Source organism: Macrobrachium nipponense, chromosome 18 (assembly GCF_015104395.2).
Source record: "Macrobrachium nipponense isolate FS-2020 chromosome 18, ASM1510439v2, whole genome shotgun sequence".
NCBI lineage: Eukaryota > Metazoa > Arthropoda > Malacostraca > Decapoda > Palaemonidae > Macrobrachium > Macrobrachium nipponense.
Window position 1 is genome coordinate 73,353,464 of NC_087211.1, and position 27,761 is coordinate 73,381,224.

Sequence of the window (27,761 nt, forward strand, 5' to 3'; positions counted from 1 at the left end):
ACCGCTGTAGTATGGCCTACGGGTTATGACTATGTCTGCGAGAGGTGATCGCTCTCCTTCATTGTTGTGAAGAGTTCTCACTTCTGTTTTTGTTACGCCTAACCCTGTAATGTTGCCTTCGGGCCCTAAAACAGTGTCTGTAGAGGTTATTGCCCTTTCTCTTATACTATTTCGATTCGTAACTTAGAATCGAAAGTGCTTGCTTTAGAGAGCAATAGTGAAGTGGCTAAGTGCAGTGACAGTGCCCCTTGTGTAGTGGAGGGTGCGTCAGATCGGCCTTTATAACGCCTCTAGGTCTAGACCTCTGTCGAACTCCCAGAACCAAGGGAGAGGGCATGTCGAAAGCCGAAGGTGGGTTACAGGGAACCCCACCGATCTGGCGTGCCTTCGCAGTTTTCTGATGAAAATCCCCAGACTGCCAAAGTGCGTGCACATGCACGAATCCTGAAGGATTGCTTCTCGTCCTCCGAGGCGTCCTCCCCGCACAAGGGTTGGAGCTCTCGGAAGGACTCGCGCCCTCTAAGAAGCTTTATAGAAGAGGACGCTTCACGTCCCTTCTCCCTCGTTATGTGTTTCTGTGAGAAGTAAGAAGGCGAAAGTTGCCTGATCACGTGTACTTCTTTCCACCAAGAAATAGGAAAAAGAAGGCAGTTTCTCTCGCTTGTTTTGACGCCTGTCAGGAGCGTGACGCTTTTCTGCACGCTTATTTGGACGATCGGCTTGAATAGGACGCTCGGATGGACGCACTCACCAGTGGACGCCGAGCGTCTCACCAGTGGCCGCCGAGCGCGCACCAGGACGCGCGCGTCCTCGCCAGTGGACTCCGAGCGCGCACCAGGAAGCCGAGCGTCCTCGCCAGTGGAACGCCGAGCGCGCACCAGAACGTTTCTGTTGAACTCTTCAAGCTCTTGTTTAAGATTTGAGCCTCAAGAAAGTGACAGAACTTCGTCTTCGAAACCCAGCAAGACCATCGGTTTCGTGAATTCAAGAGGTCTCTGTCAATATTATATTGCTTTTCGCAAAGGTGGATGGAGTTAAGGAAGCTCAAGGGAAGATCTCGTTTTCTCTACCTCAGTCAAGACTTTGAGATAAGACAGTTACGGGTTTATGTAAAGGCTCGACGTCCTGAACGTCAGGATTTTCGGCAACGTTCAGTAGGATTCTTGCAAAGGCACTCATCAAAAGGACGCTCTTCAGGAAAGCGCAAGACAGGACTTCCTTTGCCATACTGCCAATAAATTTAAAGCTTTTTAGACCATCTGAAAGGGTTTTTCAGATGATAGATTTTGTTAGTTTCTAGTCGAGACTTCCATGCCAATTGAGCATCGTCGTTCTACCTACCGTAAGCCCAGTCTCTTAACAGGATTCTTGTCCCTTCCTTGTTTGAGACGGGAATCGAAAAATAAAAGGCTCGACTTCCTGGATTACGTTTTGTAAATTCAGTGACTTTCCCCCATTGACAATATACTATCGTTTTGTCAAGTAAGTGGGTCTCCCCTCCCTCATTGACAAAATATCTCTCTGTACCGTTAATGGGTTTAGTTCTCATCGACAAACATCTCATTAACTTGATATTGCGTAAGCGAATAAGGACAAGGTTCGGAAGAGCTCTCCTTCCTCATTCGCAGACTCGTACAAGAAATAGACTTGTAGACTACGTCAATGAACGCTTATGTCCAGTATCTTAAGAAGCTTGAGCTGTCTGCTTCGATTCTCTAAGTTTTGTTCATGAAACTTGCCTGTCAGATATGTATGTAGCTGTATTTCCGAATTCAGCTATATATATGTCTGCCAGGTAAGTATGAACAAACTTTATTGTGATATAATAAAATTTTTTGCCTTGCGTTATTTTACTACTGGTTGGTTCAAGTCATACACGCTTGCTGTAGTTACCTCTTCGGGATGGCAACCGAGAGGTCTATTGTCTACTATTTTAAGGACATTTAATCGTCACTCCCTGCAGCATTCCAGGAGTTTCCGATTTATCTTTTACCGTTGTATGGTAGTGTTCTGACGACACAAACGCATCTATATATTTAGCGTTTTCTGTTTCGCTTAAATATACCAGCTTGAGAGTCTCTTTTTGTTCAAAAATAACGGACCTATTCTTCGTAGAATAGGGTAGCTGGCAACCCAGACATAAAGTTAAGAGACGACGTTCGTAAGCTGCTGGCTGCTGCTGTGTCTGACTGTCCAAGTTCCAAACTTCCAACGAGCCAGTAACAGATCGTGCGCTGTCATGCCCTGTAGGTTACGTCTCTCTCTCCTGCGGGAGTTGACTGACTAACCGTATCTCTGTGCTGGCGGTTACGTCTCTCCTGCGGGATTGACTGACTAACTGATCTCTGTCCTACAATCACGGACTTTAGCCTAAGATTGAGGGGATTTCTTACGTGAATGAATAAACGTTGCATTAGTTTTGCCTTACTATGTTCAACAGAGTTATCTCTTAATCCTTTCGGTGCTCGTTACCGCACGGTATAGAACTACGAGTCTACCGCAACATTGCACTTTTATATGCTCTCCTGCTTAGGCAAAGCGCAGCCTTATAGGGAAGTAAGCATACTCGGGGAGGGAATGGATGAGCTTGCTGGGGAACCATTTCCTTCCTGAAGAAGTTTGTTTCCCCGAATAGACTGCAATTCAGACCACAGTTTTTTCCTACCGGGAAACTGAAAGAATATTATTCAAGATCTAGGAATTATTCTGAACATCTCTCAGTCGTCATGATAGAAAGAAGGTGCCGGACATCTGGATAGTGTTTCAGATGTCCTGGATCTTAATCTGAAAGAAGTAAATGCAATTCGGTCGTCCCTCCAGTCCTCGAAACGAGTTTTTGGAACCAGTGGTCCACATCAACTCTGATATTCCACAGCTCTCTCATATCTTAAGAAGTATCTTCTCTCGGTCCCTGCTCGAGTTTACGAGAAAGAGCCTATTATAACAACAGGCGTAGAATGTAACGATCATCTAGAGGTTCGTTACAGGATTGCAAAAGTCCGTACGAATCGTCTCGATCGACGGCAGCAACGATAGATTACTAACATGCTAGGTATTTTAATTAAGTGGTGTTCTTTTTATGGTTGTCTGAGAGGGTTATTTCCTCTTCAGTATGTGAAGTGTAATGTGTTACATTAGCTTTGTGTGTGGTTCAGGTGGTCTAACTTATCCTAGCATGAATGCCCCTGGTAAGAGAGGGCTAGGGTTTCCTGTCAAAAAACAAAATTGGTCCCGTCCAGTTTGTCAGACCCTTGTTATTAGCTTTCTCAACAAACAGGTCACATCCTAGTTGAGAGCTACTAAGGTTTAGCAGGCTAAGAGGCAGGACCTACGAAGTCAGCTACCTTAGCAGGTAGGAACTTAATAAATAATTTAAAAAAATTAGTTAATTTTTAGAATTATAACGATGTTGCTGTCTGTGACCCACCTCCAAATGTGTCAATCAGCTATATTATATACCTGCCAGGTAAGTGTCATGCATAAAAATGATATTGTTATGATACAATAAAGTTTTATGCATACTTACCTGGCAGGTATATATAATTAATTCCCACCCTCCTCCCCTCAGGAGACAGGGCGTTCAGAGAAAACTTGAGGAAAACGGGAATAGTTCCAAGTACCAGCGCCACGGGAATGTGGGGGAGATCACCTGAACTACCAGTGGTCTAGCGGTTGCCGAGAGTTTTGAAAATTCTGCCAGTGCGAACAGACAACAGAGAATTGTTTGACAGATTTGCATCTGTCAAACAACAAAGACCTTCACGATCATTGAGGTCTGTGAAATCTTGATTCTAGCTCACCATCTACTTTTTGTCTCGCCTGTTTTCTCGGAGTCAGACACTCGTGCGAGATCAGGCGACATATAGTAGCCCTGAGTTTCTTATTGACGAAGTCGATTGCAGACGACGTTGGGTTGCGTTGATACACCCCCAAGGTTTGCTTAGATTGAATCGCCCAGGCAGTCCAGACACTCATCCTTCAGCTAAGAATAGTGCCTTTTGGTCTTCAGGGTACAGCCTTGCTGTCCTTGATTCGTCTGACTGGTCAACTGGTCGTTCACCTGACTTTAGTACAGACTGTGCATTTCCGGATCGAAGCTTTCAATATGGAACTTAGACGTAGTCTGAAGTTCTTGATGTCAAAGCATTCGAACCTCTCCTGCCTGTTAACTTCTTGTATGTGATCAGGAAGGCCTTCTTCTAACCACCCTAGATACGACAAAGAGGGTTAGTGAGATTTTAAGCCATCGTCACAAGTTTTTGGCTTTAGAGAACACAAGGAGGTGTGCTCTCTAAGCCTTTCGTTATGGCCTAAGAATGGAAACCCTTTTTGTCCTTGGGCCAGGATCTTGGAAGCAAGGATGGCACAAGTTAGTGGGCAGGAGCCAGAGAGAGTCCTGTGCCCTGTCAGGTCTCTCAAGTTTTGTCTACTTAAAATCAAGAAAGTCGAAGTCAGTCGGGCAATCTGCAGTGTTGCGAAAAAGACCAGACTTGCCCATATCGAAGTACAACCCTGGTTTTAGGGTTAAGGAGTTCTTTCAAAAAATGCTCCTTCATTGTGTGCACAAAGATTTGAAAGCTTTTTATCTGAATGCTCACGAGGTGAGGGCGCGGCCTCGGAAGCATTTCAACAGAGCATGGCACTCAGCAACATCCTGAGTAGTTACCATGTTTTAGCGAAGCAACTCTGGGTTCACTTCACACTCCCTGCGAGATGTGAAGATGGCATATGAGATCTGCTGCTCGCTAGGGCCATACGTGTCTGCAGACACAATCTTGGGGGCAAGAAGTACTACTCATCCTATCCTGTAGAAAATGGTTAGGAAGAGCTCTTAATTTAGTTGTGGAGTCGCTGACAACGGCGACTTCTTAACTCTGAAGCCTTAGTTAACACACATTAACTTTGGCTAGGTTGGTCAGGTGGTGATATATATAATTATATATATATTTTATTTTACTTCTTAGCCCTCATGGTATGGTCAATATGGTCTAGTCACATTGTGGTCACGCCCCCGTTGACAGATCATCTGGAGTGCACCAGCTTTATAGGTCTCTACTCGCTGGCAACTCTAGTAAAGCAGAAGCAGACGTTGGGTGACAGTAATCACGAAGTCGGCTATGCTAACAGGTGGAACCAAGATGTAAATCATCTGCATGCATTTGTGTCCCAAAATCCGTTCTATTCTGTCCCTTCCCACCTCCAACGGTGGGGTTCAACTATATATATATATACTGACAGGTAAGTTCATGAGCAAAATGATATTGTTATGATACAATAAAGTTTGTTCATACTTAACTGGCAGATATATATATATTCAAGTACCCACCCACCTCCCCTCAGGGGACAGTGGAAATAAAAATTATGAATAGAAAATGGGAATGGTTCCTGATACCCGCCTCCCAGTGGCGGGAATGGGTACTAACCACCTGGCCGACCATTGCGTGTGTCGGAAGTTTTTTAAATTCTGTCGGACTTCAGAAAATACAGCTATATATATACCTGCCAGGTAAGTATGCATAAAACTTTATTGTATCATAACAATATCATATTTATCATAAATGAAGATCCCTTTGTTCAAAGATTGAAGACAGGTCACAGTGTGACGTGTGCGTCAGGAGAGACAGGGCCTTTACTTACTACGCACCCCTCCCTCTCTCTCTCTCTCTCTTCACTAACTACGCTAATATCGCGTATATTATGATATTCTGTAATCATATTTGAGCGAATTTTCTTCGTCTGTATGTTAGCGAGATGTTTTTGCTTGTCTTTTCCTCATTGGCATGATGGAATTCTTGCCGAAACAAAGATAAACATACGTAAAAGCAAGCGAATGTCAGAGGTGAAACTCAAACATGCTGACTTCCCTTCTGTGACTCATGGAATCTCTGCAGATGCTGTTGCTCACAATTTCTTTGACAATAATTATCAAAATTTACGATAAAAGAAGAAATATTGCTTTTTCTCGTACGGATCAATGTTTTTGGCTTATTGAGTTATGGTTACTAATTACAAGTAAAGGAATTTTGACAAAATATTTTGCATGCGTATTCTCCATTGCATACGAATCTCCATGAATTTTTTCATGGCTTTTTATTTTTCGCCCTTTACCCCCATATATACTATAAGGGTTCTGGCGGCCCCCTGAAACAAAAAGAGGAGAATCATGCAAATATGATCAAAGTATCTGTCAAACATGCCATGACAGCTGTAACCTAACTACCTCAGTCTTATCATAATATTTCTTAGCCTTTCATTCTTAAAATAATTGATTTCTGAAAATTAATTTGTACATCCTTCAAAATTATCCCAGGCTAGTATTCTAGACATAGGCCATTTTGTTATATGCACAATGCCCATTAACTAAAAGGAGAAGGAGTAGTATATTATGGAACCAGGTAGGATATTTTGTTAACTGGAAAAGTCATATTACATGTACTGTACCCTACTGTAGCTTTTGTGGGTTGAAGATCATTTATGCTCTTGTTTTTTTTTTTTTTTTCCATCTGCCCATCCGCCTGTGGTGGTCGGGCATGATAACATTGCAGCCCGGGCTTTAAATAGTTATGCTATGTGTAAGTTTTAGGTTCATAAAAGAATATCTGGGTGTACATTTGCAACTGAAAAGGGTTTTAATAATTTACTGTGTGCGAATTAGACCGTTAATATTCGAAATAGGATATTATTTAAAGCTGGGATGCAGTGTTACCATGCTCAAACACCACAGGCGTATGGACAGATGGAAAAAAACAGAGTATAGTTACTAGTTATTAGACCTGTTGTTGTGGTAACCTTTCATGTAATATATGAATTAAATGTAATTTAGAGGGCTGCACTGTAATGGTTGTTATTTGCCCAGCTTGTGTGGATCAAGACCATTTCAGTTAGTGTATCCCCATCTCATAAGGACCAAGTTGATATTTGTTTGGTTAACAACAAGCCAATGGATATGCATTTTACTAGTATGTATGACAAAGTATTTAAGCTAGTAAATTTACTTGATACTACAAAATTGAGGTAACCTTGAATACTGTAGACTATATGCACAATATATTCCCAGAAGTTGTGACAGGCCTATCAAGAATGTCTAATTGTCCTTTACCCTGTAGGGGGTTAGTGCCGCCAGGGCACCTCACTGTGCAATGTAGACATTACTTAAGGTTCTTTGCAGCGTACCTTCGGCTCCTAGCTGCAACTGCTTTCATTCCTTTTACTGTACCTTTGTTCATATTCTCTTTCTACCATCTTTCTGTCCACCCTTTCCTAACAATTGTTTCATATTGCTGCAACTGCGAGGTTTTCCTCCTGTTACACCTTTCAAACCTTTTACTGTCAATTTCTGTTTCAGCGATGAATGCCCTTGGTTACCCCAGTGCTTGGCTGAATGCCAAAAATCTATATTAATCAAAATCAATAATTGTTATTTAGTAGTTTTTTTGTAACCTTAATTTTTCATAAGACAGTTTGATGAACAACGCATATCCTCATTTACTCAACAGTTGGGGAATAAAATACAATAATATGCAGCTCCTCTCAAGAGAATGCTCTTATCGTATTTGTCATAGCCTAATATACAGTAGAAGCAGTCTTTTTGAGAATTGTATTGTTAGGAGTAAAATAGCCCATGTACAATAGATTCCCGTTTTAAAATCTCAAGTTCTTGTCAAGGAATTGCTACATTGCAGTACTATTTGATTATGTCTTGAGATTTTTCCTAACTATGCAGGGTGTGAGTGATCTTTAGGGGATGATGATAACCTTCCAAGATCACATCAATTTCAGATGCCTTATGTATATATTTGGTGGGGCACCTTAATATTGTAATGTACCAAAACTAGTTAAAAAAGGGTTGTGAAATAAGCGTTGTATGTAAGTGGGAATTGAAAAAATGGTTGACTTCAATTTTTATCATTAACAGGCATTGCAGGAGGCTTGCCATAAAAAGCAATGTTATGCTTTGCATATTAAGTAATTCATAACCTCTTCTCATAGTCCCCAAATAATACAGTGATGATTGTCAACTTCACTACCAGACACAATCAGTGATTGTCCACTCCACTACCAGACACATTTTGTTTGTTTTTTCGCATCAGACTAATGGCTAAATTTTATTAATTGGTTGTAGCGGGGGGGGGCCAGTCAGTAAATACTCCATAGGTTTTATGTGGGACATTCTGTTGAAAATACACTAAAAAATATTGCATCGTTGAAATACCATGTGGGTTATATTATTTTTTTTCTAGTTACACAGTTAATTTTAATAAGCTACTTTTTTTCTTTACAGAACAAACTAGAACAGTACCGTTTGGCTCTAAAGGATGGGAAGGAGCTCATTGAAGATCAACGGCAAGCAGTTGCCAGCTTTGATTGTGTAATCTCCAACCTTGAATTAATGCGGGACATGAGTCAAAATTTTACAGCGGTCATTGCAGAACACAACAAACTTTTGAAAAAGCAAATGAAGCATGAGGCTGTGGAGAAACAGAATGAGGAGATCAATCGTATCAAGGAAATCTTCAAAATTCAGGTGAGCTTTGTCATTTGTTTCCGTGTAAGTCAAAGCCACCATATTTTGTAGAAATGATGGTGTGTTTGGTATTAAAGTTGATTCATTAAACAGAACTGTGTAGTACTCCAGATTGTGGTGGATTACACAATAATGTGATGTATGTTTTCAGGATGTTCTCCAGCTTATGGGTCAAGATGAAGTTCGGGCAGATTTCTTAGCTGGGACCAATGGTGCAGTTGTCATACCCCCTGAGCACTTAGAACACCTGGATACCCTTTTCAAAACTTGTTACACCTTCCCGAACAGAGGGCCAAGATGCACAGGAGTTTCAAGTAATTACGAGTTTTTGTTCACAATGATGTCCTCTGTTTTAGCTTGAGTATGTTTGGATATGATAAATATTAAATATTTTGTTCTTAGTCATTTCCAGTACAAGAGTGCGAGTTTTTCATATGTTGATTCTGGATATCTAACAAATCCCCCTTGCGCGGGTAGTACCATCAGTGCACCTCGTGATGCACTGTAGGCATTACTTGAGAGGTTCTTTGCAGCGTCCCTTCGGCCATAAGCTGCAATCCCTCTCATTCCTTTCAATGTACCTTTGTTCATATTCTCTTTCTTCCATGTTACTTTCCACCTGCTCTGAACGATTGATTCGTAGTTCAACTGCAAGGTTTTCTTTCCTCCTGTTACACCTCTGTAACCTTCCGGTCAATTTTCTGTTTCAGCACTGAATGACCTCAGGTCTTAGTGCTTGGCCTTTGCCCTAAATTCTGTATTCTATTCTGTCTACCAAATCCTGCAGAGATGATCTTTAGCCAATCATTTAGAAAACAATTTGGGTGCAGATTATGGAAATTGTAATGAAATTAAAAGACCAGTTCCAGGTAGTCCTCTAGTTTTGATGGATGAGCTGATCATTTCTTGAAAATATTGTAACTCGAAGGCAGCGTAGCCTACACTATATAATCAATACATATACATACAGTGGAACCTTGGTTTTCGTACTTAATCCATTCCAGAACCTCCCACGAAAACCGAAACGTACAAAAACGGAAACAGTAGTTCCCATAAGGAGTAATGTAAATAAAATGAATGCGTTCCAGACCCCCAAATATATTAGCAAAAAATACATTTTATAGGGAATAAACACAGTTTTACATACAGAAAAACAATGAGAATTAAATATAAATGACTAATGAAATGAATAAATGAACATTTAACATCATTCTTACCTTTATGGAAAACACTTGTTAGCGTATGGCAGATGGAGAGGAGGCGAGGTTGTCAGGAAGGGGAATCTCCCTCCAGAAGGACTTCAGGTATCAAGGACCTATCTGGGGTAACATATCTTCATTTTTTTTTACTGGCACTAGGACCCACTTGAGAGTTACTGGACCCCTGTCGCACAACAAAACTGTCCAGAGACATTCGTTTATAGCGTTTTAGAATTTGCTTAAAGTTAAACATTACGTTATCATTAAACATGTTGGAGACATGGATTCCAACTTCTCTGTTGGGATGATAATTCTCCAAAAAATTTTTTTACAGCATTCCAGTTTGGAATTATGTCAATTATCTCTGAAGTAGGCCAACATTATGTATGGTCATTAGTTTTCTGAATTTTTCAAGCCAGTAGAGGCTGGCTTTAAATTTACTAACAGCAGCTATTGTTTTTTTTTGCCATTTTCCTCACCGATTTTTTTTACACAAGGGCTAGCACTTGGAACTTTCTTTGGCCCCATAATGGCTTATTTAACAGTCATACTCGAATAAAGAAGCACAAAAAGTACAAAAACAACAAACGCAAAAGCAGAATGGGGCACGAAAGAAGGGATGCTTTGTTTTGGTGCTTGATACAGGGAAGGTCACACGCTGGGCCCCGGATGGAAGGGGAGCATTTACAAGCGTACGATAACCAAGACAAAATTTTGTAGAAAAAAGTCTACAAAAACTGAAACGTACGAAAGAGAGGTGGTACGAAAACCGAGGTTTGACTGTACTGTATTAAGTATGCTGTTAATTCCTTTTTATTTTTAATTGATCTGTAATTATTAATATCAGCTAGTTATTTTTAACTGGTCTGGAGGTTCAATGCCAAGGTTCGGTCTGCGTCTGCATACTTGAATGATGTCAGGCTGTTGATGGATAGGTTGAACTAAATATTGGAAGAACATGGTGATGGTAAAGCAGCAGGTCCATCGATTTGCTCCTTTCACCTGTTATTTCTTGGGCTGTTCGATTTTGATGAAGAGCCATCCAAGATGAGGGGGGAAGCTCAAATGTGTGGAAGGCGATGGTACTGGAGTCATTTTCTTAAGGAAGTAATCCACTGTAGCTTGCACAGTGGGTTTTTTTCATTCTTCATAAATGACTCGTTAGCACGCAAGATAACGTCTTGAAAGTTCACTCTCAACTTATGCATATCGTTCCAAGTTGGCATGAATTTTACTGAAGAGTTTCATTCCGTGTTCAGTTGAGGCAAATGCCTTTTGCATGGTTTTCATCGTAAACTTTTGCTCTGGCTCTCTCTTAATTTCTCCTTCCTCTTCTGCTTTTTTTTCTCTTATTTCTGCAAGTCAAGTTGAATCTTCTGCCATTAGTTCTACATCTTTTAGTAGTTATTGGATATCTTTTCTTCAAGTTCTAAATCTAAACTTTTCCCAGGTGACACGATCTTTTAATTAATTTCCACAACTGCTTTTATCGTATTGAAACCTTTAAATGAGTTCACGGACACTAGCAGATTTTCCAAATCTCATTCATGCGATCTTTTGTTAACCTCCTTCCACACACTTCCAATGTGCAGAATGCCATTCAGAACATTGAATTCCTTCTAGTCCATAGCCTTAACAGCCTGTGCAAATGTGTTCCGAAGATAATAGGCCTTGAACATAGCCACAGTACCCTGATCCATGGGTTTTATGAGAGATGATCTGTTTAGTGGTAGAAACAACTTTTATGTTAATATCACCGATGTGCTGAGGGTCACTGGGACCATTGTCCAGAATCAGCAGAATTTTCAAGGCGATGTTGTTTTCCCTACAATATTCTTTCACTTCCTGAGTAAAGCGATGCACAAACTAGTCTTCAAATAGGAGTAGTCATCCACTAGCTTTTTTATTTGTTACTGGTAATGCACAGGAATTGTATGTTTGTGTTTGCTGATTCTTGCTAATTTCTTATGATTTGCAGAGTAATAAATCATTAATGGCTTGAGTTTATACCTAGCCACATTTCCCATAAGCAGAAGAGTCGGTCTATCTTTGCGTGCCTTAAACCTGGGTATCGTTTTTTGTACAGTCCTGTTGCGTCGACGTTAGTTTGTGACGTGCTACGAAATATTTGTGGAGGGCATAATCATAGTATTTCTTTACTTCCTCGAAAAGCAAGCTTGCCTTTGTTTGAATGGTCGAGGTTGAGTGGCATAGGTTTTGTATCTGGTCTCCACCCACGTGACCAGTAACTGCTCCATTTCCTCCAAAATCCCTGTCCTCCTCTTCGTTATAATCGTTGAATGAACTGAAGCAAATGTCTTACAGCATCCATTATCAGTTTCTTGTTCCCGATGATGGTAGATACTGTTTACTGTCATAGGTGTTCGTCATGCGATGGCTGCGACTGCCTGCGACTGCCTTTCCCTCGCCATGCTTGTTGATAATTTTCATCTGCTCTTAAAGTGGTGTAATGCATCTTGATCACAGGAGACTAACTTGGGCACACACTAACACAACTTTACACTAGTAGATGGCAAGAGCAAGTTGGGGATCGGTCAGGGGAAGAGATTGGACATCCCAGCCTCTAGGGGCAACATATTGTAAATCAGATGCTGCTGCCTGTGCCTGTCATGCATTTTAAAATATTTTCAATAATGTTGTATAGGTATCGCCATCTGTAACTTGGAAATAACATAACTGGTGTCTCCATCATAAATTCAAAATATTGCAACAAACATAGTAAAAACTTAAAGGGAATACCTGTATGTTTTCCTGGGCAGGGGCAGTAAAAAGAAATGTCTAGGTGTAATTTTTAATGGTAAAAAAAGTTGAAATTATTTTGTAAGTTCCTTATGTGCTGATTGTATTCCTTATTGTAGGATACTTTTGATATGAACTTTTTTTTTTTTTATTTAATATATAGTATTAGTATTACCGTCAAGTTTTGTCTCCTTTTAATGTCATTTGGAAAATTTTGTCTTGGGAGAATCTAGTATTTAAATCTGAAATTATTCTTCACTTACGCCATTTATATGTTTTATAAGCAATAGGCAGAAAGCAGAAATTTTTTCCATGCGTTTAGAATTCATAGGGTACGTAAATGCTTATGGTTATGTGTTAACCAAGGTTTAATATGAAATAGTGAAGCATGCTGAGCCAACAAACTTAATTTCCCTTTCAGAAAGAGTTGCGGAATGCAGCAGAGCACATGTCCTTTTTGCTGGAAGGAAAGAACAGTGAAGTTGCTGGCACTACGTACAAAACTCTGATGAACATTGTGGATGAAATTGCCAATTGTTCTTACCCAGAAGTGAAAGAACCTGAAGTTGTGGATGAAGAAAATGTTGAGTCCTTACCGGTAATTGATAATGTAGTTTTTGGTTCAAAGTTGTGGGTGCATGCTATTAGGTAGTAACATTTGAAACACTCGTGTATGATCACGGTCATTTCGCATATTTTAGTCAATCTATTATTTAAGTTTATATGGTTATCATTGTTCTTTTAATGTAGTAACATTTTTTTCAGTGTGGAGGCAGAACTAATTGATGCTGATATGTAGATGGGAGATTTTAAGAAACAATTTTTTTTTTTCTTGAATTATAATTATAAAATTTTTTTTCTTGAATTATAATTATAAACAAATGACTTGACTAGTTTAGTTACTATAGAAGGGAAATAATAATATTGCATTACACCCCCTGAACACCTGAACTAGCCCTGGTCACTTACCAGCCCGAACCATCATTTATTAAAAATTTACCAAATCTTTGGTTAAAATAAACGATCAGTGTTGCCAATCTCCTGGCAAACACCCTCGTTACCTAGTTACCAGCCCACCGCTAGTAGCCCTGCCTCACGGTCCGGTCACACCTGCCCTCTCACGTCAATCACTTATCGTTCGCGGTGGAGTACAGATGTATCCACAGCGAACTCCTTTTTGGTCTTGCCCGGCCTTCATTTGCACCTTTGATTTGATTGATTTTGGTGACGAATTACGCATCCCTTTGGATTACGGTTGGATTGCTCTTATTACCTTGTCATTAGACATTGATTCTGCAAAGGAAGAAATAACACAGGCTACGACAACGACTACTGCATCCTCGGCCACGACATCACAGAAAACGACGAGCGGAAGTTCAACAACGTATCGTCTTTGCCAACAATGCAAGAAAAGGATGAGTACCCTATGACACGATAGTCATTCCTTATGCGTAAATTGTAGGCCTGTTCAATATAATGTAAAGACCAGATGTTTGGAATGTCAGGAGTGGTCTTTGGACCAGATGTTAGGGTATCTCAAACGTAGGAAAGGTTTTGTATTAAGAAGTAAGTGTAGGCAGGAAGAGACTAACGTAGATCAAGATAAAGACTTAGAGACAGTGCTCTTTAAGAGACTTGAGAGTAGGCTGACATCGAGTATGACATCTGTTACCGATTTTATGTCAAGATTAAGTGAGGATAGATCGAGCAATAGGGATACTGAAATTACTAATCGTTCTTTTCCAGCTCCCCTGCCTGTTCCAGAACCAGCCCTAACCGGTGCTGGGGGTTATGGGGATCCGCAAGCCCACAGGGCAGGATCCGCCGTCCCCCCTGGCAGCAGATTCCCCTTCCCTCGATGTGTAAGTTCTCAGGATGATAAAAACTTAGGTCAGATATAGACGAGTAGGGATAATAGGCTACATAGTGTTTAGTTAGAAAGAGAAGTGCAGGCTTCTTCGGGTCGGTTTTCTATTAAAAGTAGTAGTTTATAGAGGCACAGTGTCCTTAGAGCATCTTTAGGCTTTTTCCTGCTTTCGAGTTTCTTGCATCAGAAGCTTTAGGCCATGGTTGGTCTTTCAGATATGCTCCTTCGTCTTTAAGGTTACTTTCCTCTACTTATACGATACGATAATTGTTAATATCAACTAATTCTCCGTTCAATGCATATTGACTTACGATATTCAGTATGGAGAGAAATCGAATAAATTTAACTACGGTTAGCCTAGTGTTCACGATGATATATCGTATGCATATTCAGTAGCCTAGCCTAACCTAAAGTATTCGCTGTACAACATATCGGTAGTTATTTTTATATTGGCTAACGCTGTAGGCTCAAGGCATTCTTAACTTCGGATAATTCAGTACAGGTGTAATTGAAAACGAACGAGAATCCGATCGGAGGATAATTAATATGAATGTAATCGAACAGAATGAAGATCGGATTTTGTCCGACTAAAGCATTATAATTGTATTATGTGTATCATCATATTAGAGTAGTATAAACACTAACTCGGCAGTCATTCACGCTGCAATCAGCGGATGACGAATATGGGTTTGCGTCGCCGTATCCATCTCATTCTCTCCTGATTGCCTAAAATGACTAACGTAACAACACTCTCACTTATGCCAAGTTTGTACAAACGTCTTGAAGGAGACGTGTGTTCAACTATGTTGACATTTAACATAGTCAATGAGGTTTCTATCTTGGGGCATATAATCAGATGTCAGATATAAGGAATTTGTATGTATGACGTCTTCATACGTTTAACAGACTATTGCCGTCAGTATTTACATTGCGCTTATGTCAATTACAGTTACAAATTATTACCAGTCGTATTATCAAATTACAATGACAACTGAAATTAATATTAGGCCTAATAAAGTTAATTTAATTACCTTTAAATATTATTTTATTACTTTTCAATTAAATTACAATTACACTAGCTTGTCGTCAAACAGCACGATTGTAAGGAGGTGTGGTTTAGACAGACAAGGATGCCGGCTAGTCTATTTTTTTTTTTTTTTTCCTTGGCTCCAGATTCAACCATATCACTTGGTTTCGGCTAATGTTTTTGTCCTTAGTTAGCATATTAATGAATATCTGGATACTTAACTTATGGAACGAAGTCATTCTGTTCGTCTTACGATGTAATTTAAGACCAAAATTTGACTGATACGTCTCATTGGAAGCTAGTTTTTCCCTCGGGTTAGATAGCGTTAAATTTAGGATTCCGTTCGTTTTTCACTCGTTTTCATAGGTATTACGAACCTTACACTTTATATACGTTATTAATCCTTTGTCTGTGTGAAAACAACAGTAATGAGCTCTTTCATGCTATAGTTTCTTTTACCACGGCTGCGTTGGAATTCATACAAAAGCTCGGGACTTCTGTCCAGGTTGCTGATGCACGTAATTTTGCCTTATTAGCTTCAGCTGCATTTATAACATGAATACAGTAATTACGCGGATGAATACATTAACGGATGTTGCTATCGGATTCGATTACTGTCACACGCTGATCAATAGAATAAAGTGATGTTGTTATAGGAGTCGATCGCATTAGCAACAAGTTCTCGTTCGGTTGTTCATAGCTGTACGGAGTTATACGAGTATATTATCGTTAAGATAATACCCTTTTAACTTAGAGGGTGCAATTTGCGGAGGTGGAAATGTTAGACGATCGTAATTTCTCTCTCTCTCTCTCTCTCTCTCTCTCTCTCTCTCTCTCTCTCTCTCTCTCTCTCTCTCTCTCTCTCTCTCTCTCTCTCTCTCTCTCTCTTTTCCCTGATTTTATATTCTCTCTTTATCCTAGACGATTGTGTTTCTCTCTCTCTCTCTCTCTCTCTCTCTCTCTCTCTCTCTCTCTCTCTCTCTCTCTCTCTCTCTCTCTCTCTTACTTTTCTGATTTCATATTCTCTCATCCTATTTTCCACGCTCTCCTAACACTGGACTCATTGTGCAACAGAGGTTTTTCTTCCTTTCACACCTTTTCAAACTTTGTCAATTTCCCTTCAGCGCTGACTGACCTCATAGGTCCCAATACTCGGCCTTTGGCCTAAATTCTATTTTTAAACCCAACAATCTTGCTGTCTGAGTTAGTATTAGAGTAGGGAGCGACTATTAGGAATATGTATAAGGTATTCATGATATGATATATCACAAGAGGATTTTAAGTATTAAGACAGATAGGAAAGAACATGTCTAGGTCTATCTGAGGGTATTCTTTCAAGTGCCAACCAGGCAGAGTACAGACAGGCAGGTACAACACTACAAGAGAGGACATCACTACGATCGACGACACCGTCGCAGACGCACCGATGGACATGGTTGTCTCCTCCGTACATGAGAGGCCTAAGGCCACATGGGAGGTCTTCAGTTTCCCTCCATACATGAGAGGCCGAGAGCCACATGGGAGGTCTTCAGATTCCCTCCATACATGAGAGGCCGAGAGCCACATGGGAGGTCTTCAGATTCCCTCCATACATGAGAGGCGAGAGCCACATGGGAGGTCTTCAGTTTTTCCTCTACTCAGGTGAGGCACATAGCCAGCTGAGAGGAAACAGGTTTGTATCCCTCCCGCACTCAATGAGTTTTGACCTTAGGGTAGAGGTGCAGGGAGTTTTTCCCTCCACATATGGGAGGCCTAGAAGGCCACATGGGAGATTAGCTTGGACGAGTGACAAATGAACTTGAGACTGACTCGTGTACTCAATTATATTGACTGACAACTGGTACAGTGGAGGGCCGGGCAGATTTGATTCCCCACCTCCAAATTAATGTTGTTAATCGGGCTAGTTCAGGTGTTCAGGGGGTGTATTGCAATATGAAGTTTTTATTGTAAAACTAATATTGTAATACCTACCTGAACACCTGAATGATTCCCACCCTCCTCCCCTCTCATACAGAGTTATTGAGTTATGATTGACGTGAGAGGGCAGGTGTGACCGGCCCGTGAAGCAGGGCTACTAGCGGTGGGCTGGTAACTAGGTAACGAGGGTGTTTGCCAGGAGATTGGCAACACTGATCGTTTATTTTAACCAAAGATTTGGTAAATTTTTAATAAATGATGGTTCGGGCTGGTAAGTGACCAGGGCTGGTTCAGGTGTTCAGGTAGGTATTACAATATTGGTTTTACAATAAAAACTTCATATTCCTTTTAAAAAATTACTGTTGGGCATGCTGTAAGGAAGGCATTGACTACTGTGAATATACATTGATGGTTCTGGTTGAAATCAAGTATTTGTATTTTCTTTAACAGCTGTTTCAGGAACTCTCGGGTATCCTAAGTATGTGGTTAGTAATTTAAAAAGAGCAACTCATTGGTTATTTATTTTAAGGATTTCAACAGAGTAATTTTACATACCAAAGGTATACAGTATGTTAATTTTTGTGTATGTGTGACATTCATTCTTGGTGTACACTGGTTTATTAACCCTAATGAATTGGCCTAATTTTTAACTTTTCAAAACCTTTCACAAACTGTGGTTCAGCTTCAGCAATGTGACACCATATCTCTGATGGATGGAAAGTTGTCTCATTTAGGGTTTTGTATTAAATCAGTACCCAGGTAATGGTGAACCTCAAGAAACGATATGTTGTTTTTGGAGCTAGTTTTGATTTCTCTCAAATAGCCAAATAGCCAAATTACACACAATCCTGTGTTTGTGTATTATTACAGTACTAAAATTGAGGTATCAGCATCATGGCTGCGCCAGTGGTATGCTTGACATTTACAACTAGAATTGCATGGAAGACTTGTAATTACACTATTAGAATATGTAGTGCAAGTCTTTTATGTTGCCTTGATTGGTATGTCATTAATTTAGATACCAATAACGAGTGGAGTATTTTAACTTTCCTTTTAATTTGCATTATTTTCTTTGGTATTGCAGGAAGATGTTCCTGAATATACAAATGGAATTATTGGTGAAGAATCGGAAGAAATTGCAGTTGTTGCCGAAGGAGTGGTCAACAGTGTTGCTGCAGATGGGCCACCTCCAGGTCTTTCTACCTCAGCAGTGGTCCCTATGCAGCCTCCAAGTGTACCTCAAGAGAAACCTTCTATTGTCTCTCCTTCACAAGATCCACTAGCTGCAGCCATGGCACAGATTCCACCAGCTGGTGTCCCTGGGGTCCCCCTCAGGCTCCTGGATTACCTCCTGCACCATCTTTCTTCACACAAGCCCCTCATGCACAGCCAGAACATCAAGCAGCCCCACCACAATTCCACCACCAGCCCCCCCACACAACAGGCTGTACAGCCCCAGTGCAACCCCCTGTGCAGCCACCTGTTCAGCCTCCATTACAGCCTCCAGTTCAGCCTCCTGTACAGCCCCCAGTACAACCACCTGTGCAGCCTCCTGTTCAACCACCTGTACAGCCTCCTTTACAACCAGCCTTACAGCAGATATCTCTTAATGACTTAGTGTCACCTGGAAGCTTTGACTTTTTACAGGAAAGCCAAGTGGCCCAGGAACCTCCAACTGTGTATATGGATCCAGCTGTAGTTTCTATTGGAAGCATCAAGACAGAATCCGTATCCCAAAAAATCCTGTCACCAGTACAACAGCCACCTCAGTCAGCTAACCCAGTGGTCACTTGCACAGGAACACACTCATCCATCCAATATTCCGGCTCAAAGTTTTACTAATCAAACCTATAGTAACATTAACGTAGCAGGTTACACACAGGGTGTTGCGGCTGTGTTTATCCAACCAACGCTGATGTTGATCCTACTCCAAACCCTCCGCCAACACTCGCGTTGCCATCACAACCTCGAACACAGGGTCAGGTGGAATTCAACCCAGAAGCACGCCCATGGACAACTGACCAGTCAACGCCCACTCAAGATTCAGTCACATCTGTTGGAAGCATTTCCCAGGGTCATGATGATGGTAACTGGGGGACGCAAGAGATGCCTGTCAATGGTGGTGATGACAAGTGGGTCAATGATTCTGGAAATTGGGATGAATACGAGGACAATCAAGGAGGTTCTGTTCCCCCTGCCACAGCAACGGTCATGGAGATTTTGACAGACGAACTGGCTTCCGGGGAGGAAGAAGCAGAGGAGGATTATTGCTAGGGGTGGGTTCAGAGGCAATCGGGGTGGTGGGGGTAATGGTGGTTATCAAAATGGGCGCGGCGGTTACGGAGGTGGTTATGGCGGCGGCGGCGGTGGTGGCTATCGTGGTGGGCGTGGCGGAATGAATGGACCCCGCCCGGTGGCGTCGAGGCTTTAGAGGCCAGGGTCCACGAGGTGGTTTTAGGGGCCGAGGTGGGCAGCGAGCACCCTATCAACAACCCCCACATATGCAGTAAACTGATATATCAGTGCTGAGCTGTGACTGTGATGTGAAAGCAGTGTGTATTTTAACACTTAAGTGTTGCACATTTTACACACCGTATTGACCTGGCATTACTTGCTATTTGTAGTGCCTGAACTTCACATTGAACAAATTTGAACGGAGAGACAGTACAGGGCATTCTTTACGGGACAATGTAGTGTGAAATGACATAAAGTGAAAAATTTGACAAAAAAGAGAAGGAAAAGAAAAAAAATGAGTTGATCTTAACTCAAAAAAAAAAAATAATAAAACGTTAATTTCTGTAAACTATTCCATGACTCGTAAGGTTATACTGATTATAATTTTTTTCTCCTTTTTTTTTTTTTGTGTCATCAGTTGGAAGCATATTCCTGAATGTGGAGGAGAAGTGGAGGGTGTAAGTCATGCTCCTCTTCTCTTCCAAGTGGCATAGATCCACATGTAACTTCAAAAAAAAAAAAAAAAAAAAAAAACAAAAAAAAAAAAAAAAAAAAAAAAAAAAAAAATACGTTCTCGAGCTGTCGGACGCTTCCAATACATTATCATTTAATGCACCCTGTGAGTTTCTATAACCTTTTTTTTTTAAACTACAGTTTGAGAAAAGTCCTCAAATGGGGAAGAAATGATGACTGGCATGAAGTCAAGTGCTTTCTGGAACCTAATGTTGAACGGATGACATGAAGATGAAACGACGAGAAGCAGCAAACACAGAGTATCCCTGCCGTACAAATTTCGGCCACTCTGGGTAGTGGTGACAGCATTTTATTTTTAAGAAATGCTGTGTCGTATAAACAGAATTCTTAACAAAGAAACCGTGTCTTTCATGTCTAAAAATACACCACCTTGAAACTGGATCCTATATGAGGTAATTGTAAAATGGAAAACAATTTAGCATTTAAGTCATTGTATTTTTAAGAAGTAAAGACTTGTTACAATAATACTGTACTTTGGAAGTTTTTAATGTATTGATGCAACAGTTTTCTCCTGAAACCTTGCAAACAAGCAGGCATTATAATTCTATAATGTAGTCACTTTTCCCTTGCCTTTTTTTTTTTTTTTTTTTTTTTTTTTTTTTTTTTTAACTGGTCAGTACATACCTACATGATATAGAAACAGTATACATATATTTATAGAGTGCAAATTTAGGGTGTCAATTTTCTGTATTTTGAATGGGATCAAGATTAATGATTTAATTCCTTTCCCTTAAATAATATTCTGTTATTTTTCTAGTTATTTTCTTTTCCTTCATTATTGATCTGTTTCACAGCAGTTGCTGTGAGTATGGTACTGTATTTTCTTAAAACACTTATGTTCTGTTCTGTTTGTAGATTAAATAGGTATTTTTTTATGCTAATTTTATTTAAATGAAGACAAACTCCAATATTCCCCAAGATTTAGGGAGTTGAATCTTTGTCATGTCCCATTAAGAGAGTTTCTCAGGAAGTAACGAGATAGGTTGGGATAGACAGTCAATGGAACTAAGCGCCAGTAAGATGTGGTGGATATTTTCAAGTCTCCAATATAAAGGATTGGTATGTAAGATCACTGGTACTTGTTTTTCATGCATGAGTCAAATTTTGATGAATGTTGCTCATTTCATACTTCATTAAATTGGTTCTTCTGTCATAAGTAACAGTTAAATTTCGTTGAGATTTGTAGTCCAGTATGCCAAATTACAACAATTGATTTTGGCTTATTGTCTTGACTTTGTTAGTAAACATAGTGGGCTACAAAACAATTTTGATTTTCAGTTAGACCATCTGTGACCAAGCTAATTGCTTATGCAACAATATAACATGAAGTACATCTGTGACATGGGTACATCATACAAGGTCTATAATTGAGGTAACCATTGTCCCATTTTATTATGTCATGCTGTAATTGATATGTACTTTTAGTTTGTTGAAGATTAGATTGATAGTGCATTGCTGTGTGACAGTAGTGCAATTTTTTTTTTTTTTTTTTTTTTTTAATGAATGATTTGTCTTAATTTGATATGTCCCTACAGAATTACTAACCATCACACTTTTTATGTAGGATTATTCCTCTCCACCAGTTTGGATCAGTTTTTGAACCTGGTGGTAAGTGGGTGGATGGGTTTTTCTCCCACTCACCTTCCATTACTGAACACCTGTTTCTTTGGCTGATTTTGAGAAAGTACTATCTGCTGCTGCTGAATTCCATGCCAAAACTGTTTATTTCAAAATCTGTGTACAATGATTTTTCTTTTGAGTCGTGGATGTGCCTAAGAATGAACAGCAAAGGTGAAGGACTTGAGCCTGTGGTGTTTTCACGTTATCCTTGCCTGTCGCTCCTAACTTAACATTGTTCCTTCTATAGGGATTGCACCTACTGTCCTGATTTTCCCTGCTTGGAGTGTCAAGTGGTTATGGTCCTTTTGTTTTTCGAAAAAGGCTTGTTAACAGAGGAGGAAAGTGAAAAAAATTATTATTCTCACCCCCTGCCCTTGTGACCCTCTCCCTGCTCCTTCCAGAGGTACACCTTTGGCCCAGAACAAAGTGAGTATGATCAGGTGTTGGGCGATCAACATGCTCTCAAATGACCGAGTTGCGTGTACTGATGGTGGCTATTAGAATGAAGTGGAAAGAAAATATAACCATTTCACTTAACAAATGGGAGACCTATATATCTGTGGATCATTCTGCCCTACTACTCGACAGCTCCATGTGGTGGTAAAACTCTCAGGTTTCACAAACTTTCATAGGTTCTGCTGTAGGCCTTGTACTTCTTGACTGAACAGTGGAGATCAACTTTATGATGTTACCAAGAGTTTAAATTTATTTCATGCTGAAAAGTTATGAAGCACACATATAGTTGTGCATCTGATACCTCAGTGCTTGCCTCCATTGCTATTATAAGTACTCTACACAAAATTTCCTGGCTTGCGTTCCAAAAGCACACCCTACAGTTTGTCTGGCTCTGTTCATCTTAAAGTAGAATATTTATGAATCTAGGTCCTTTCAGTGGGGATGCCTATCATATGATTGGGTAATGTCACAGAGCCAGAGTGTAGGCCTGAGTAGTTTGTGCTCTCTGAGACAGCTACGGAATACCTTCTAGGAAGTGATGCCTCCCGTCTCATGTTCTGGTACTGTCCCAGACTATCATTTGGGAGTTCCAAAAGCTCTGATCTTGTTGGCACAAAAGCTTCGTCCTTTAGTGGCAACTACACCTTTGTCCGCTTGGGTGGTAAGTGAAGTGAAGTTGTTGAACCTCAAGTGATCCTCCCATTTTGTGCCCTTTAGTTGGAAGGACCTTGCTTGGTGCTTGACAATAGGAACTGCTTGCAGGAGTTCTCTTGAACTTGAGAGATGCTTCTGTTCTTAGATGCATCAAAAGGAGGGGTGAGTGCGCACACTGAAATAGCATGTATATTTTAGGTATGGATAGAGGACAACTTGTTTGTAAAGCAACTTTTCTGAAGTGTGAGTGGAATTTCTATTCCTGCAAGCTATCCAAGACATATGATGGTCACTCCATAGTGTTGATGTGTAACAAACAAGCAGCTGGGGATGGTCTCCTTTTTATATCTTGACAGTTGGTAAGGAAAATGCCCAAGTGGGGGTTTTGCCATGTTAAGCTGCAAGCCAGGCACATTCTGGGCAATGGGAATGAATGGTTTGGCACAGCTACTGGGTTGACTGGGGCATATGGGGACAAAGCAGTCTTTACACCCTTATGTGGCAGAAATACTGTTCAATGTTTGGGTAAATCTAATAAATGACCTGTTCACCATATGGCTATACAGGAAATTCCATTTTTTTTATTATCCTGTGCCAGATCACAGGGCAGCCCTGGAAGAGGCTTCTCAAAACACCAGGGATGATCTGGACATTTATACATTTCCTCCAGGTCATCTATTGCCTGCCCCCTTTTGTTAGTCACATTTTCATAGGTGTTGGGTTGTTTAAACCCTCCAGCTACATGTTATTAGGTTATCGAGTAGCTTCTAAGAACGAAAAGCTTTTCTCACAGAATTGTGTAAGAAGATTCCCAGATAGCTTCAGAAATCCTTGTCTAATTGTACCATGGAAAGTGGGCCATGACCTATGATTGATATTGCAGAAAGGGTTGCTATCTGGTGTAGTAGTGTCTCTCTGTTTTGTTTTTATTATTGAGACCAGCTCCTCTTTCTCTGTGGTTGATTGGAGTTGTAGAAGGGGCCTCTCTGGTGGAACCTTTGTTCAGTGGGTTGCATACTTGCTCATCATTCTTTGTTGAGACTAGCTCCTCTCAGTCTCCAGGGTTAACAGCTATTTCTCTGCCTTAAGACAGATATTCTCTCTGCTCAGATGTAGTTATTTAAGTTTTTGAGGAGCTTCTAGCAGTTTCCCCCCCCACAGAAGCTCTATCCTCCAGAGTAGGACATGATTCATCTTTGGCAGCATGACTTCCAAGCCATTTGAGGAGGCCTCTGACCTAGATCTTGTGCCCAGACTCTCTTCCTGTCACCTTTACCCTTGACAAGCTTAATAGCCAGATGCACGGCCTTTCTTATCTCGTCTGACGCCTATAGAGGTTGGAACCTCTATTCCTGGTTTTTTCTGTGTTTTTAGCAAAAACCTAGAATCTATCAATCCCTGATGAGAGATACTTTTTATAGTTAGTTCCCTCTCTCCTGGATTTTATGGAATTGATCTAGATAAGATGCTTTTGTGCCTGGTGCAAGCCTGGAGGTGCTACCTAAGAAGGACTTTACCTTTTAGGCCTTGTGTCAGTGTCTCTGTTAAGCTAGCCATACACCTGCAGATTTGATCGCTCAGTTTCAGCAGATTTGATCGCTACGGACCAAATCTCCTAAATATCTGCCTGTGTATGGGGTGCGATAAAGATAAACCTTAGCACATCAAATCGCTCATTTTGATCTTCCATCATGTTGGAAGTTTTTACCCCCGTACAGATTTTATCGCTGAGTCTATGGATAAATGCGAGAGTTCTTTCCTTCCACAGGTTGAATAGTCATATACTGGTCTCGTAGGGCATGCCATAAAGCTCTGCAGGTTTCAGGTATGATGTTTCCCAGAGACTGTGCAGAAATAGCAGTTGAAAATTTAAGATCCTCCAAAGACCTCCCAGTTGCCAGGAATCTCAAGGTTGCTATTAATCTTTGTTCGGAACTGATTGCCTTTCTGAGCATCGTATCCTGCTTTTGTATGAAGGGGGCAATAGTGGCATGTATTTCTTGGAATACCTCATCTGACATTCGCAAATAATTTCTAAAATCATCTGGGTTATTTTCTTTCAATTCTTTTAGAAGTGTCATATGAGAAAATTCATCTCTTCTTTGAAGCCATTTCTTTGTCCAACACGATCGTTTCCGCTTTCTGGACTTCATAGCACTACATATCACCAAGGTTGCTAATGCTTTTTTCTTATCGTCCATGACTTTTCTGGTTGGTTTGCCCACGTACGCCTGCCATGACTGCTGAACACACACTGGAGGTGGAGTTGGATATCTCAAGTTATATACCTCTATATACCTTGGGATATCTGAGCAATTTAGTCTGCGCAGTTAGTGGCGAGTAGAGCGGCAGATTTCATCTCTCGCATTCCATATCTATTAGTCATGAGTGATCAAATCTGCAGGTGTATGGCTAGCTTTAGTACCAGCTGGCACAGTGTCCAGAAACCCCCTCTCTAGCTCGAACTATGAAATGTTCTTATAACTATCTGGCAAGGTGGACAGTTGTGATTTTTGTTACGAGAACGTTGTAGGAGCTAGGTAGTATTTCAAAATATCACTCCTGAGTCAGGTTGCATGTGAAGCATGCTCTTTGCTGGTGTTCTTTGACATCTTTCTTCATTTTCTAAGATCTCTTGTAGGACAGTTTGCATTTGGCTTGAGTGACTCACAGTAAACAACAATGAAGCTTCTGTGCAGCAACCCTTTGGCCCCCAGTAATATGACTGCTTTTTGCTATAGGAAACTGGCATAATGATGGATGATTGGATATTATATCTTGTAATTGTTTGATTCACAGGTATTTGTGTGACCCTCTCCTTGTATATAAAGTCCTAGTACTTGGCATTAAACCAAAATCTCAATTCAATTTGTAGGTAATGAATGCAGGTCAGCACCAACAGCTTATCGTGTTCGTTTAAATGCTCAGATATCAGCCAAAATTGAATGTCAAGTTAATGGGAACTTGTCCACAGTCCCACCTCGCCGATATCCCTCCTCACCACATCCATCCATCTGGTCTGCTAAAGGCCCACACTCCTCCCGATCACTGGCATTCTCCTAGCTCTCTTGATGGGTTCCACCTCCTCTCCTTATTACAAGGCCATAGTATCTCAGACGAGCTTCTCTATCCTTATCCTTTACAGTACATTCTTCTTATATCTTGACTCTCCCTCCCTAATAGTAGTGATATTCCAGCAATCAATCTCACTATCCTTATCTCTGTTCTTTCCAACAGTCCTTCTTAAGTGCCCAAGTTTCTGCCCCATATAAAAGTACAGGCCTGATAACTGTCTTGTAATTTTAAATTTTTGGCTTTAATGGCATTGTCTAAAACAACTCCAATTACTTCTCTCCATTTTTGCCATGCCTCTTTCATTCTCTCACTGTTTTTTTACTACCTCCCTCTGTTATTATTGATCTAAAGTAGTTAAACTAATTTTTCTGCTTTAGCACTGTACCATCTTCCACTTGAATGTTTACTTCATGTCCTCTACTACTAATCATTAGCTCTTTGTCTTTCCAATGTTCTTTCAATCCTTTCCTTTCTAGGGCTCCTTTTCATGCTAAAAACCTTTCTTGCAGTTCTTCTGTTTCTGCTAATGACTGAATCATCAGCAAACATCAGTTCCCACAGTTCTTAGTTATCCCTTAATTCTGATGTCAGTGTGTCTATAATGACAAGGAACAAGAATGGTCTCAGAGCTGGTCCCTGATGGAAGCCAACCTCCACAGGGAATCGTCTATACAGTGGTTCTTGCCCCTTCATACATCATCTTCACTAAGCTTACCAACTTCCTGGGTAGGTACCTCCTTCTCTCAAAAACCAATAGACTACTCTTGGTACCCTTTCATATGCCTTTTTACATCCACAAAACACATGTAAACTTTCCTGTTTCCTTCTAGATACTTCTCTTGGACTTGTCTTAAAATAAAAATAGCATTCATGTACCTGTTCAATGTGTTGTTTCGTAGATACCTTTTGTATTGACTGCCCTTCTAAACCTCTGCGTAAAACTTTCTATTCAATCCATAAGGTCATCACCTATAAAGGGTTATGGCTCCAGCAGGGTATTTTGATCACTGCATGAGTGCTGGACATCACCTTTCTCTTCCTGACCAATGGCTCATAGTTTTATGAAGTCCAAGGCTGCTATTCACAGACAGGTTCTTGAAAACAAGGTAGTCTCTGCGTTGCATAAGATGGCCATTGATAAGATTTTTCCAAAGAGAAGTTTCATTTCGTAATTCCTTTTTGGGTGGAGATCAGTGTGCATAGGGGAATTTTTCTTCGATAAACCTAAGTACGTAATGCCAGTTCAGCAGGACTGTAGCCTCATAGTGACCTATGCTTGCGCCATGGCTTCTTCATGGCGTAAGTTTGAGGAGAGAATGTGGCTGCTTCTGTATTTCTGGCTGTTATTTGGAGAGGTTGGACCTTGTTCCTTTCACCTAGGTGGTTTACTTTGTAATGTACCATCCATTATAGAGTTAAGTTTGCCCAAAGGGGGCGCGGGACAGGATTCGTTGCTTCAAGTACTATCAATTAATTTCTGTCACTGCCTACAGTCAAGTCTTTGTAGGAGCTGTTATTTGGGATAAGCTAGGTCCTCACCATCATACAGTCAGTGCCTGTAGGTGCTGGTATTTGGGATAAGCTTGGTCCTCGCCATCATATACACATTACGCCATGTGTAATTGGCTTTGTGCTGGAAGGCAACCTTAGATTTATCTACTATATTTTACAAGA

At 40.6% G+C, this 27,761-nt stretch overlaps 1 pseudogene; it reads left to right on the plus strand.

The window, feature by feature from the left end:
• LOC135197172 (caprin-1-like) overlaps nt 1-21,034 on the plus strand; it is a 32,558-nt pseudogene extending 11,524 nt beyond the window's left edge.
• Nucleotides 21,035-27,761: the final 6,727 nt, after the last annotated feature.